The sequence below is a fragment of the Pseudophryne corroboree genome, chromosome 3 (assembly GCF_028390025.1).
Source record: "Pseudophryne corroboree isolate aPseCor3 chromosome 3, aPseCor3.hap2, whole genome shotgun sequence".
Taxonomy (NCBI): Eukaryota; Metazoa; Chordata; class Amphibia; order Anura; family Myobatrachidae; genus Pseudophryne; species Pseudophryne corroboree.
This window is the reverse complement of record NC_086446.1, coordinates 30,704,479-30,716,635: the sequence shown is the minus strand read 5'-3', so window position 1 is coordinate 30,716,635 and position 12,157 is coordinate 30,704,479. Positions and strand designations below refer to the sequence as shown.

The following is a 12,157-nucleotide window of genomic DNA, read 5'->3' as shown; positions in this document are numbered from 1 at the left end:
TGGGGAATATATACTGCGGGCACGGTGGGCGTGAGGGAGAATATATACTACGGGCACGGTGGGCGCGAGGGGGAATATATACTGTGGGCACAGATGGCGTGAAGGGTAATATATACTGCGGGCACGGTAGGCATGAGGGGGAATATATACTACGGGCACGGTGGGCCATACTTGCCTACCTGACCCTCTCCATGAGGGAGAAAATGCTCTGTTCCTGGACTTTCCTGGTAATGTATGATTGCCATTACCTGTGGTGAAACACCTTTCTTATCAATTACCTAGCTCACCACAGGTGATGGCAATCATACATTACCAGGAAAGTCCAGGAACAGAGCATTTTCTCCCTCATGGAGAGGGTCAGGTAGGCAAGTATGCGGTGGGCGCGAGGGGGAATATATACTGTGGGCACAGATGGCGTGAATGGTAATATATACTGCGGGCACGGTAGGCGTGTAGAGGAATTTGTACTGAGGGCACAGTGGGTGTAAAGGGTAATATATACTGCAGGCACAGTGGGCATGAGGGGGAATATATATACTGTGGCACGGAGAGCGTGATGGGGAATATATTCTGCGGGCACGGTGGGCGTGAGGGGGAATATATTCTGCGGGCACGGAGGGCGTGAGGGAGAATATATACTACGGGCACGGTGGGCTTGAGGGGGAATATATACTGCGGTCACAGTGATTGGGAGGAGGGTGTATATATATATAAATACTGTGGGGGGGTCACACCCTCATAGCCCCGCCCCTCACACCCTTATAGTTCCGCCCCTCACACCTGCCTCATGATTGCCCCCTATACCTCATTACATCACTTCTCTCTCATTACACATCTACAGAGATACTCACCCCCGGCCACACACCGTCTGTTCTGATAAGGAGGAAGTTACACACCCCACTTCCCTTCGGTTTATTCCGCTTTTCTTGCGTTCCACCACACAAGTTCGATCTGCGTTCCACATAACTTCCTGTCTGTGCGTTCCAGCGTACTTCCGGTCTATGCGTTCCACAGCGCATCCAGGAAATGGTTGAGGCTAGATCAAAGTGGCCTAAGGGACCTTTTCCGTCAGGGGGAGGAGCCACGACACAAGGGGGAGGAGCTAGGCAAGCGGGACAGTTGCTCTACTATCCCCGCCACCAACTATTACCTTTAGTCATTTGGTGGCGAGCGGAGCGAGCCACCGAGCCCGAAGCGTGGCGAGCGTACTTTTCGGGTACCCTGTTTGGCCGTAGCTCCTCCCCCTGGTGACGTGTCTCCGCCCCTAGGTACGTCACAAGGTCCCTTCTACCACTCCAATATAGAACCAACCGTGTGGCCGGGGGTGAGTATCTGTAGATGTGTAATGAGAGAGATGTGATGTAATGAGGTATAGGGGGCAATGAGGGAGTGACCCACACAATATTTATCTATATACACCCTCCTCCCAATCACTGTGCCAGCAGTATATAGTCCCCCTGCCAGTCACTGTGTCCGCAGTATATATTCCCCCTGACACCACCGTGCCTGCAGTATAACCCCTCATGCCCACCATGCCCGCAATATATTTCCTCTCACACCCACCGTGCCCGCAGTATATATTAGTATATATGGGAGAGGGGACCGTACAGTGATATATGAGGGGGAATAACACAGTTCCCGGCACACACTGATATGTGGTATTATTATTATATAGGGGAGAGGGGACCGTACAGTGATATATGAGGGGAATAACACAGCTCCCGGCACACGCTGATATGTTGTATTATTATATAGGGGAGAGGGGACCGTACAGTGATATATGAGGGGGAATAACACAGCTCCCGGCACACGCTGATATGTTGTATTATTATATAGGGGAGAGGGGACCGTACAGTGATATATGAGGGGGAATAACACAGCTCCCGGCACATGCTGATATGTGCTATTATTATATAGGGGAGAGGGGACCGTACAGTGATATATGAGGGGAATAACACAGCTCCCGGCATACGCTGATATGTGGTGGTATTATTATATAGGGGAGAGGGGACCGTACAGTGATATATGAGGGGAATAACACAGCTCCCGGCACATGCTGATATGCGCTATTATTATATAGGGGAGAGGGTACCATACAGTGATCTTTGACGGGGAATAACACAGCACCCGGCATACGCTGATATGTGGTGGTATTATTATATAGGGGAGAGGGGACCGTACAGTGATATATGAGGGGAATAACACAGCTCCCGGCACATGCTGATATGCGCTATTATTATATAGGGGAGAGGGTACCATACAGTGATCTTTGACGGGGAATAACACAGCACCCGGCACACGCTGATATGTGTTGTTATTATTATATAGGGGAGAGGGGACCGTACAGTGATCTTTGACGGGAAATAACACAGCCCCCGGCACACGCTGATATGTGTTATTATTATATAGGGGAGAGGGGACCGTACAGTGATATATGAGGGGAATAACACAGCTCCCGGCATACGCTGATATGTGGTGGTATTATTATATAGGGGAGAGGGGACCGTACAGTGATATATGAGGGGAATAACACAGCTCCCGGCACATGCTGATATGCGCTATTATTATATAGGGGAGAGGGTACCATACAGTGATCTTTGACGGGGAATAACACAGCACCCGGCACACGCTGATATGTGTTATTATTATATAGGGGAGAAGGGACCGTACAGTGATATATGAGGGGAATAACACATCTCCCGGCACACGCTGATATGTGGTATTATTATATAGGGGAGAGGGGACCGTACAGTGATATATGAGGGGAATAACAAAGTTCCTGACACATGCTATGTGGTATTATTATATAGGGGAGAGGGGACAGTACAGTGATATATGAGGGGAATAACACAGTTCCCGGCACACACTGATACGTGGTATTATTATATAGGGGAGAGGGGACCGTACAGTGATATATCAGGAGGAATAACACAGCCCCCGGAACACACTGATATGTGGTATTATTTTATAGGGGAAAGAGGGGACCATACAGTGATATATGACGGGGAATAACACAGCCCCCTCACATGCTGATATGTGCTATTATTATATAGGGGAGAGGGTACCATGCAGTGATCTTTGACGGGGAATAAAACAGCACCCGGCACACGCTGATATGTGTTATTATTATATAGGGGAGAGGGGACCGTACAGTACTCTTTGACGGGGAATAACACAGCCCCCGGCACATGCTGATATGTGTTATTATTATATAGGGGAGAGGGGACCGTACAGTGATATATGAGGGGAATAACACAGCTCCCGGCACACGCTGATATGTGGTATTATTATTATACATGGGAGAGGGGACCGTACAGTGATATATGAGGGGAATAACAAAGCTCCTGACACATGCTGATATGTGGTATTATTATATAGGGGAGAGGGGGCCGTACAGTGATATATGAGGGGGAATAACACAGCCCCCGGCACACACTGATATGTGGTATTATTTTATAGGGGAGAGAGGGGACCATACAGTGATATATGAGAGGAATAACACAGCTCCCGGCACTGGCTGATATGTGGTATTATTATATAGGGGAGAGGGGACCGTACAGTGATATATGAGGGGAATAACACAGCTCCCGGCACACGCTGATATGTGGTATTATTATATAGGGGAGAGGGGACCGTACAGTGATATATGAGGGGAATAACAAAGCTCCTGACACATGCTGATATGTGCTATTATTATATAGGGGAAAGGGTACCATACAGTACTCTTTGACGGGGAATAACACAGCCCCCGGCACATGCTGATATGTGTTATTATTATATAGGGGAGAGGGGACCGTACAGTGATATATGAGGGAAATAACACAGCTCCCGGCACACGCTGATATGTGGTATTATTATATAGGGGAGAGGGCACCGTACAGTGATATATGAGGGGAATAACACAGCTCCCGGCACACGCTGATATGTGGTATTATTATTATACATGGGAGAGGGGACCGTACAGTGATATATGAGGGGAATAACAAAGCTCCTGACACATGCTGATATGTGGTATTATTATATAGGGGAGAGGGGGCCGTACAGTGATATATGAGGGGGAATAACACAGCCCCCGGCACACACTGATATGTGGTATTATTTTATAGGGGAGAGAGGGGACCATACAGTGATATATGAGAGGAATAACACAGCTCCCGGCACTGGCTGATATGTGGTATTATTATATAGGGGAGAGGGGACCGTACAGTGATATATGAGGGGAATAACACAGCTCCCGGCACACGCTGATATGTGGTATTATTATTATATAGGGGAGAGGGGACCGTACAGTGATCTTTGACGGGGAATAACACAGCCCCCGGCACACGCTGATATGTGTTATTATTATATAGGGGAGAGGGGACCGTACAGTGATATATGAGGGGAATAACACAGCTCCCGGCATACGCTGATATGTGGTATTATTATATAGGGGAGAGGGGACCGTACAGTGATATATGAGGGGAATAACACAGCTCCCGGCACATGCTGATATGCGCTATTATTATATAGGGGAGAGGGTACCATACAGTAATCTTTGACGGGGAATAACACAGCACCCGGCACACGCTGATATGTGTTATTATTATATAGGGGAGAAGGGACCGTACAGTGATATATGAGGGGAATAACAAAGTTCCTGACACATGCTATGTGGTATTATTATATAGGGGAGAGGGGACAGTACAGTGATATATGAGGGGGAATAACACAGTTCCCGGCACACACTGATACGTGGTATTATTATATAGGGGAGAGGGGACCGTACAGTGATATATGAGGGGGAATAACACAGCCCCCGGAACACACTGATATGTGGTATTATTTTATAGGGGAAAGAGGGGACCATACAGTGATATATGACGGGGAATAACACAGCCCCCGGCACATGCTGATATGTGCTATTATTATATAGGGGAGAGGGTACCATACAGTGATCTTTGACGGGGAATAACACAGCACCCGGCACACGCTGATATGTGTTATTATTATATAGGGGAGAGGGGACCGTACAGTGATATATGAGGGGAATAACACAGCTCCCGGCACACGCTGATATGTGGTATTATTATATAGGGGAGAGGGGACCGTACAGTGATATATGAGGGGAATAACAAAGCTCCTGACACATGCTGATATGTGCTATTATTATATAGGGGAAAGGGTACCATACAGTACTCTTTGACGGGGAATAACACAGCCCCCGGCACATGCTGATATGTGTTATTATTATATAGGGGAGAGGGGACCGTACAGTGATATATGAGGGAAATAACACAGCTCCCGGCACACGCTGATATGTGGTATTATTATATAGGGGAGAGGGCACCGTACAGTGATATATGAGGGGAATAACACAGCTCCCGGCACACGCTGATATGTGGTATTATTATTATACATGGGAGAGGGGACCGTACAGTGATATATGAGGGGAATAACAAAGCTCCTGACACATGCTGATATGTGGTATTATTATATAGGGGAGAGGGGGCCGTACAGTGATATATGAGGGGGAATAACACAGCCCCCGGCACACACTGATATGTGGTATTATTTTATAGGGGAGAGAGGGGACCATACAGTGATATATGAGAGGAATAACACAGCTCCCGGCACTGGCTGATATGTGGTATTATTATATAGGGGAGAGGGGACCGTACAGTGATATATGAGGGGAATAACACAGCTCCCGGCACACGCTGATATGTGGTATTATTATTATATAGGGGAGAGGGGACCGTACAGTGATCTTTGACGGGGAATAACACAGCCCCCGGCACACGCTGATATGTGTTATTATTATATAGGGGAGAGGGGACCGTACAGTGATATATGAGGGGAATAACACAGCTCCCGGCATACGCTGATATGTGGTATTATTATATAGGGGAGAGGGGACCGTACAGTGATATATGAGGGGAATAACACAGCTCCCGGCACATGCTGATATGCGCTATTATTATATAGGGGAGAGGGTACCATACAGTAATCTTTGACGGGGAATAACACAGCACCCGGCACACGCTGATATGTGTTATTATTATATAGGGGAGAAGGGACCGTACAGTGATATATGAGGGGAATAACAAAGTTCCTGACACATGCTATGTGGTATTATTATATAGGGGAGAGGGGACAGTACAGTGATATATGAGGGGGAATAACACAGTTCCCGGCACACACTGATACGTGGTATTATTATATAGGGGAGAGGGGACCGTACAGTGATATATGAGGGGGAATAACACAGCCCCCGGAACACACTGATATGTGGTATTATTTTATAGGGGAAAGAGGGGACCATACAGTGATATATGACGGGGAATAACACAGCCCCCGGCACATGCTGATATGTGCTATTATTATATAGGGGAGAGGGTACCATACAGTGATCTTTGACGGGGAATAACACAGCACCCGGCACACGCTGATATGTGTTATTATTATATAGGGGAGAGGGGACCGTACAGTACTCTTTGACGGGGAATAACACAGCCCCCGGCACATGCTGATATGTGTTATTATTATATAGGGGAGAGGGGACCGTACAGTGATATATGAGGGGAATAACACAGCTCCCGGCACACGCTGAAATGTGGTATTATTATATAGGGGAGAGGGGACCGTACAGTGATATATGAGGGGAATAACACAGCTCCCGGCACACGCTGATATGTGGTATTATTATTATACATGGGAGAGGGGACCGTACAGTGATATATGAGGGGAATAACAAAGCTCCTGACACATGCTGATATGTGGTATTATTATATAGGGGAGAGGGGGCCGTACAGTGATATATGAGGGGGAATAACAGCCCCAGGCACACACTGATATGTGGTATTATTTTATAGGGGAGAGAGGGGACCATACAGTGATATATGAGAGGAATAACACAGCTCCCGGCACTGGCTGATATGTGGTATTATTATATAGGGGAGAGGGGACCGTACAGTGATATATGAGGGGAATAACACAGCTCTCGGCACACGCTGATATGTGGTATTATTATATAGGGGAGAGGGGACCGTACAGTGATATATGAGGGGAATAACAAAGCTCCTGACACATGCTGATATGTGGTATTATTATATAGGGGAGAGGGGACCGTACAGTGATATATGAGGGGAATAACAAAGCTCCTGGCACATGCTGATATGTGGTATTACTATATAGGGAGAAGGGACTGTACAGTGATATATGACGGGGAATAACACAGCTCTCGGCACACACACTGATATGTGGTATTATTATTATTATATAGGGGAGAGGGGGCCGTACAGTGATACATATGATATATGTAAAAAAGTATTTGACCACACCTGTTAAATATTGAATTCAGGTGTTTCAATCAGACCCATTGCAACAGGTGTAAAATATCAAGCACCTAGCCATGCAATCTCCATTTGCAAACATTTCTGATACAAAATGGGTCATTCTGAAGAGCTCAGTGACTTCCAGCGTGGTACTGTGATAAGGAGATTTATGGTAAGAACTTACCGTTGTTAAATCTCTTTCTGCGAGGTACACTGGATTCCACGGGGAATAACATCGGGGGGTGTACAGTAGGATCTTGATCCGAGGCACCAACAGGCTAAAAGCTTTGACTGTTCCCAAGATGCTCAGCACCGCCTGAGCTCAGTTTTGTTAACCAGTCCAATGCAGTAGCAGGTAAAAGAGACGACAACAGTTAGTAGCCACAGACAACACATTCTCACGACAGGAGAAGGTAGCAGCGGCTAATGCCATACCAACCCAAAGAAGCTAAGTGCGTCAGGGTGGGCGTCCTGTGGAATCCAGTGTACCTCACAGGAAGAGATTTAACAAAGGTAAATTCTTACCATAAATCTCCTTTTCTGCAGCGGGGTACACTGTATTCCACAGGGAATAACATCGGGGATGTCCTAAAGCAGTTCCTTATGGGAGGGGACGCACTGTAGCGGGCACAAGAACCCGGCGTCCAAAGGAAGCATCCTGGGAGGCGGAAGTATCGAAGGCATAGAACCTTCTGAACGTGTTCACTGAGGACCACGTAGCCGCCTTGCACAATTGTTCAAGAGTCGCACTGCGGCGGGCTGCCCAAGAAGGTCCAACAGACCGAGTAGAATGGGCTCTGATGGTAGCAGGAGTTGGAAGGCCAGCCTGTACACAAGCATGTGCAATCACCATTCTAATCCATCTGGTTAAGGTCTGCTGGTTAGCAGGCCAGCCATGTTTGTGAAAACCAAAAAGTACAAAGAGAGAATGAGACTTCCTAACGGAGGCTGTCCTCTTCACATAGTTACGGAGAGCCCGTACCACATCCAAAGACCGCTGTTTGGAGGATAAATCCGGAGGGACAAAGGCCGGAACCACAATCTCCTGGTTAAGACGGAAAGAAGACACCACCATAGGCAGCTAACCAGGGCGCATCCGAAGAACCGCCTGGTCACGGTGAAAAATCAGATAGGGGGACCTACAAGACAAGGCACCCAAATCTGATATCCGTCTAGCAGAGGCAATAGTCAGCAGAATAAGACCTTGAGGGAAAGCCACTTAAGGTCCACAGATTCAAGAGGTTCAAACGGAGACTCTTGCAAAGCCTCCAGGACCACTGACAAATCCCAAGGAGCCACAGGTGGGACATAGGGAGGTTGAATCTGTAAAACACCCTGAGTGAATGTATGAACATCAGGCAGAGTCGCAATTTTTCTCTGAAACCATACCGACAAAGGAGAAATATGAACCTTGAGGGAGGCCAGCCGAAGGCCCAATTCCAGGCCCTGTTGTAGGAAAGTCAAAAGTTTGACCGTACTAAACTTGTAAACGTCATGATTGTTAGATGCACACCACGCAAAGTGAGAATTCCAGACCCTATGGTAAATCCGAGCAGAAGCCGGCTTACGTGCCTTCAACATAGTTTGAATGACCGCCTCAGAAAATCCTTTGGCCCTCAGTACGGAAGCTTCAAGAGCCACAACGTCAAAGCCAGTCGGGACAAATCCTGGTAAACACAAGGGCCCTGAATGAGGAGGTTTGGTCATTGCGGAAGGAGAAGATGCTCTAGTGAGAGACCCTGTAGGTCTGAGAACCAATGCCGTCTGGGCCACGCAGGAGCTATTAGAAGAAGGATTCCTCCTTCTTGCTTGAACTTCCTCACTACTCTGGGCAGGAGTGACACCGGAGGGAACACGTACGGCAGCCGAAAGTTCCATGGAATTGCCAGTGCTTCTACGAACGCCGCTTGAGGATCCCTTGTTCTTGCACCGAGGACCGAAACCTTGTGATTGTGTCGAGACGCCATCAGGTCTACATCTGGTAGGCCCCACTTGTCCACTAGGAGTTGAAATACTTCTGAATGAAGGCTCCACTCTCCGGCATGTACGTCCTGACGACTGAGGAATGGCTGGCAGATGGCGTTCCGGCCATTGAAAAATCTTTGACACTTCCATCATTGCCATGTGGCTTCGAGTGCCGCCTTGATGATTTATGTACGCCACCGTGGTGGCGTTGTCTGACTGTACTTGAACAGGCCTGTTCAGTACCAGATGCTGCAGATGCTGGGCCAGTTTCAGAGCATTGAATACTGCCCGCAATTCCAGAATGTTTATCGGGAGGAGAGACTCCTCCCTTGTCCACCGACCCTGAAGAGAGTGTTGCTCCAATACCACACCCCAACCCCTCAGACTGGCATCCGTCGTCAGAAGGACCCAGTTGGAGATCCAGAAGGGACGACCCCTGCTCAATCGTTGGTCCTGCAGCCACCAGGTCAGTGACAGACGGACCTCCGGAGACAAGGAGAAGGGAAGTAAAGCTGAACCAGGTAATTATAGACCAGTTAGTCTTACATCTATAGTGGGGAAAGTATTGGAAGGTATTCTAAGAGATAGTATTCAGAAGTTCCTTGAAGTCAATAAGGTCATTAAAAGGAATCAACATGGGTTTATAAAGGACAGATCCTGTCAAACCAACTTACTTGGCTTTTATGAAACAGTAAGCGCAAACCTAGATCAGGGTAAAGACGTGGATGTAATCTTTTTAGACTTTGCCAAAGCGTTCGATACTGTACCACACATGAGACTTATCTACAGGCTACAAGAATCAGGGCTAGGAAGCACAATATGCACTTGGGTCAAAAACTGGTTAGATAATAGGGAGCAGCGCGTTGTGGTTAATGGATCTTTCTCTGACGTCCTAGTGGATGCTGGGAACTCCGTGAGGACCATGGGGAATAGCGGGCTCCGCAGGAGACTGGGCACTCTAAAGAAAGATTAGGTACTATCTGGTGTGCACTGGCTCCTCCCTCTATGCCCCTCCTCCAGTTAGAATCTGTGCCCGGCCAGAGCTGGGTGCTCCTAGAGGGCTCTCCTGAGCCTGCTAGTAAAAGAAAGTATTTGTTAGGTTTTTTATTTTCAGAGAGCTTCTGCTGGAAACAGACTCACTGCTACGTGGGACTGAGGGGAGAGAAGCAAACCTACCTGCCTGCAGCTAAGTTGCGCTTCTTAGGCTACTGGACACCATTAGCTCCAGAGGGTTTGAACACAGGCACCTGTCCTCGATCGTCCGTTCCCGGAGCCGCGCCGCCGTCCCCCTCGCAGAGCCAGAAGAACAGAAGCTTGAAGACGGCGAAATCGGCGGCAGAAGACTCCTGTCTTCATTTAAGGTAGCGCACAGCACCGCAGCTGTGCGCCATTACTCCCAGCACACTTACACACTCCGGTCACTGTAGGGTGCAGGGCGCTGGGGGGGGGGGGTGCCCTGGGCAGCAATTGAAGAACCTTTTGGCATAAAAATGCATATATACAGTCAGGCACTGTATATATGTAAAAAACCCCGCCATTTTTTTACACAGAAAGCGGGACAGAAGCCGGCCGCTGAGGGGGCGGGGCCTTCTTCCTCAGCACACCAGCGCCATTTTCTCTTCACAGCTCCGCTGGAAGGAAGCTCCCCAGGCTCTCCCCTGCAGTATCCCGGTACACAAAGGGTGAAAAGAGGGGGGGGGGGGGGCACATAAATTTAGGCGCAAAATTTGTATATACAGCAGCTACTGGGTAAACACTGAGCTGTAGTGTAATCCCTGGGTTATATAGCGCTGGGGTGTGTGCTGGCATACTCTATCTCTGTCTCTCCAAAGAGCCTTGTGGGGGAACTGTCTTCAAATAGAGCATCCCCTGTGTGGGTGGTGTGTCGGTACGCGTGTGTCGACATGTCTGAGGTAAAAGGCTCCCCTAAGGAGGTGATAGAGCGTATATGTGTGTGAGAGGGTGTCTCCGTCGACAACGCCGACACCTGTTTGGATATGTGTAAGTGCTAAGGTGAATTTATTGCACAAAAGGTTAGGGAACAGACAGGAAATCTACCCATGTCTGTCCCTATGTCACAGAGACCTTCAGAGTCTCTCAATGCTCACTATCCAAAATAATAAACACTGGTATCGACACGGAGTTTAACTCCAGTGTCGACTACGATAATGCAAAGTTACAGCCAAGATGACTGAAAGGTATTCAATATATGATTATTGTAATAAAAGATGATTTGCATATCACTGATGACTCAATTGTCCCTGACACAAGGGTACACATGTTAAGGGGAAGAAAGCTGAGGTAAATTCCCCTCCTCTCATGAGGAAAATGAGCGGGAATCTCCAGACAAGAGACTGCAGCTTCCCACAAAAAAATTCTCAGGCTGTATCCTTTCCCCACTAGGGCCAGGATGTGTTGAGAATCTTCCCCTAGGGTGTCCTGTTTGCACAGACGGTAGCACTAGCTATTCTCAGGGATCCTGCAGATAGCGTGCACGTTCTAGTATACTACCCAGACCGGCGATTGTGTCGGCATGGGTTTATAGCGCTGTGGCAGCGTGGACAGGTAACTTATCAGCAGAGATTGAGACCCTAGTATGCATATAGATATTTATATATATATATATATGTATGAACAGATAGTATGAGCGCAAATAACAAGGTAAAAGCTTTTTTTGTTTTTGATATGAATATATATGGAAAGTCCCGGAACTACAAGTCCAAAGATAAACTAGGAGCAATGTTCCTCAAATTCACTGACTGCCAGTATTATTTGGTGGAAGAAGTTTGTCAGTACGCACTTCTGGGATTTCCAGCTGTCGCCTCCCCAATGTTACCCGATCCCGGACGGGTGGTAGTCCTGCCAAAAAATTGAAG

The 12,157-nt window shown here is 47.8% G+C and overlaps 2 protein-coding genes across 2 annotated transcripts in view; one reads left to right on the top strand and one right to left on the bottom strand.

Moving 5' to 3' along the window:
• The window catches only part of LOC135054597 (oocyte zinc finger protein XlCOF6.1-like), a 219,385-nt gene extending 218,279 nt beyond the window's left edge, over positions 1–1,106 (bottom strand). Inside the window, exon 1 of the mRNA XM_063957778.1 lies at positions 852–1,106. The gene's annotated coding sequence lies outside the window, so the exon portion shown is untranslated. The remainder of the gene's footprint in view (positions 1–851) is intronic.
• A 56-nt stretch (positions 1,107–1,162) lies between these two features.
• The window catches only part of LOC135054604 (zinc finger protein 271-like), a 143,755-nt gene continuing 132,760 nt past the window's right edge, over positions 1,163–12,157 (top strand). The window contains exon 1 of the mRNA XM_063957791.1: positions 1,163–1,324. The gene's annotated coding sequence lies outside the window, so the exon portion shown is untranslated. The remainder of the gene's footprint in view (positions 1,325–12,157) is intronic.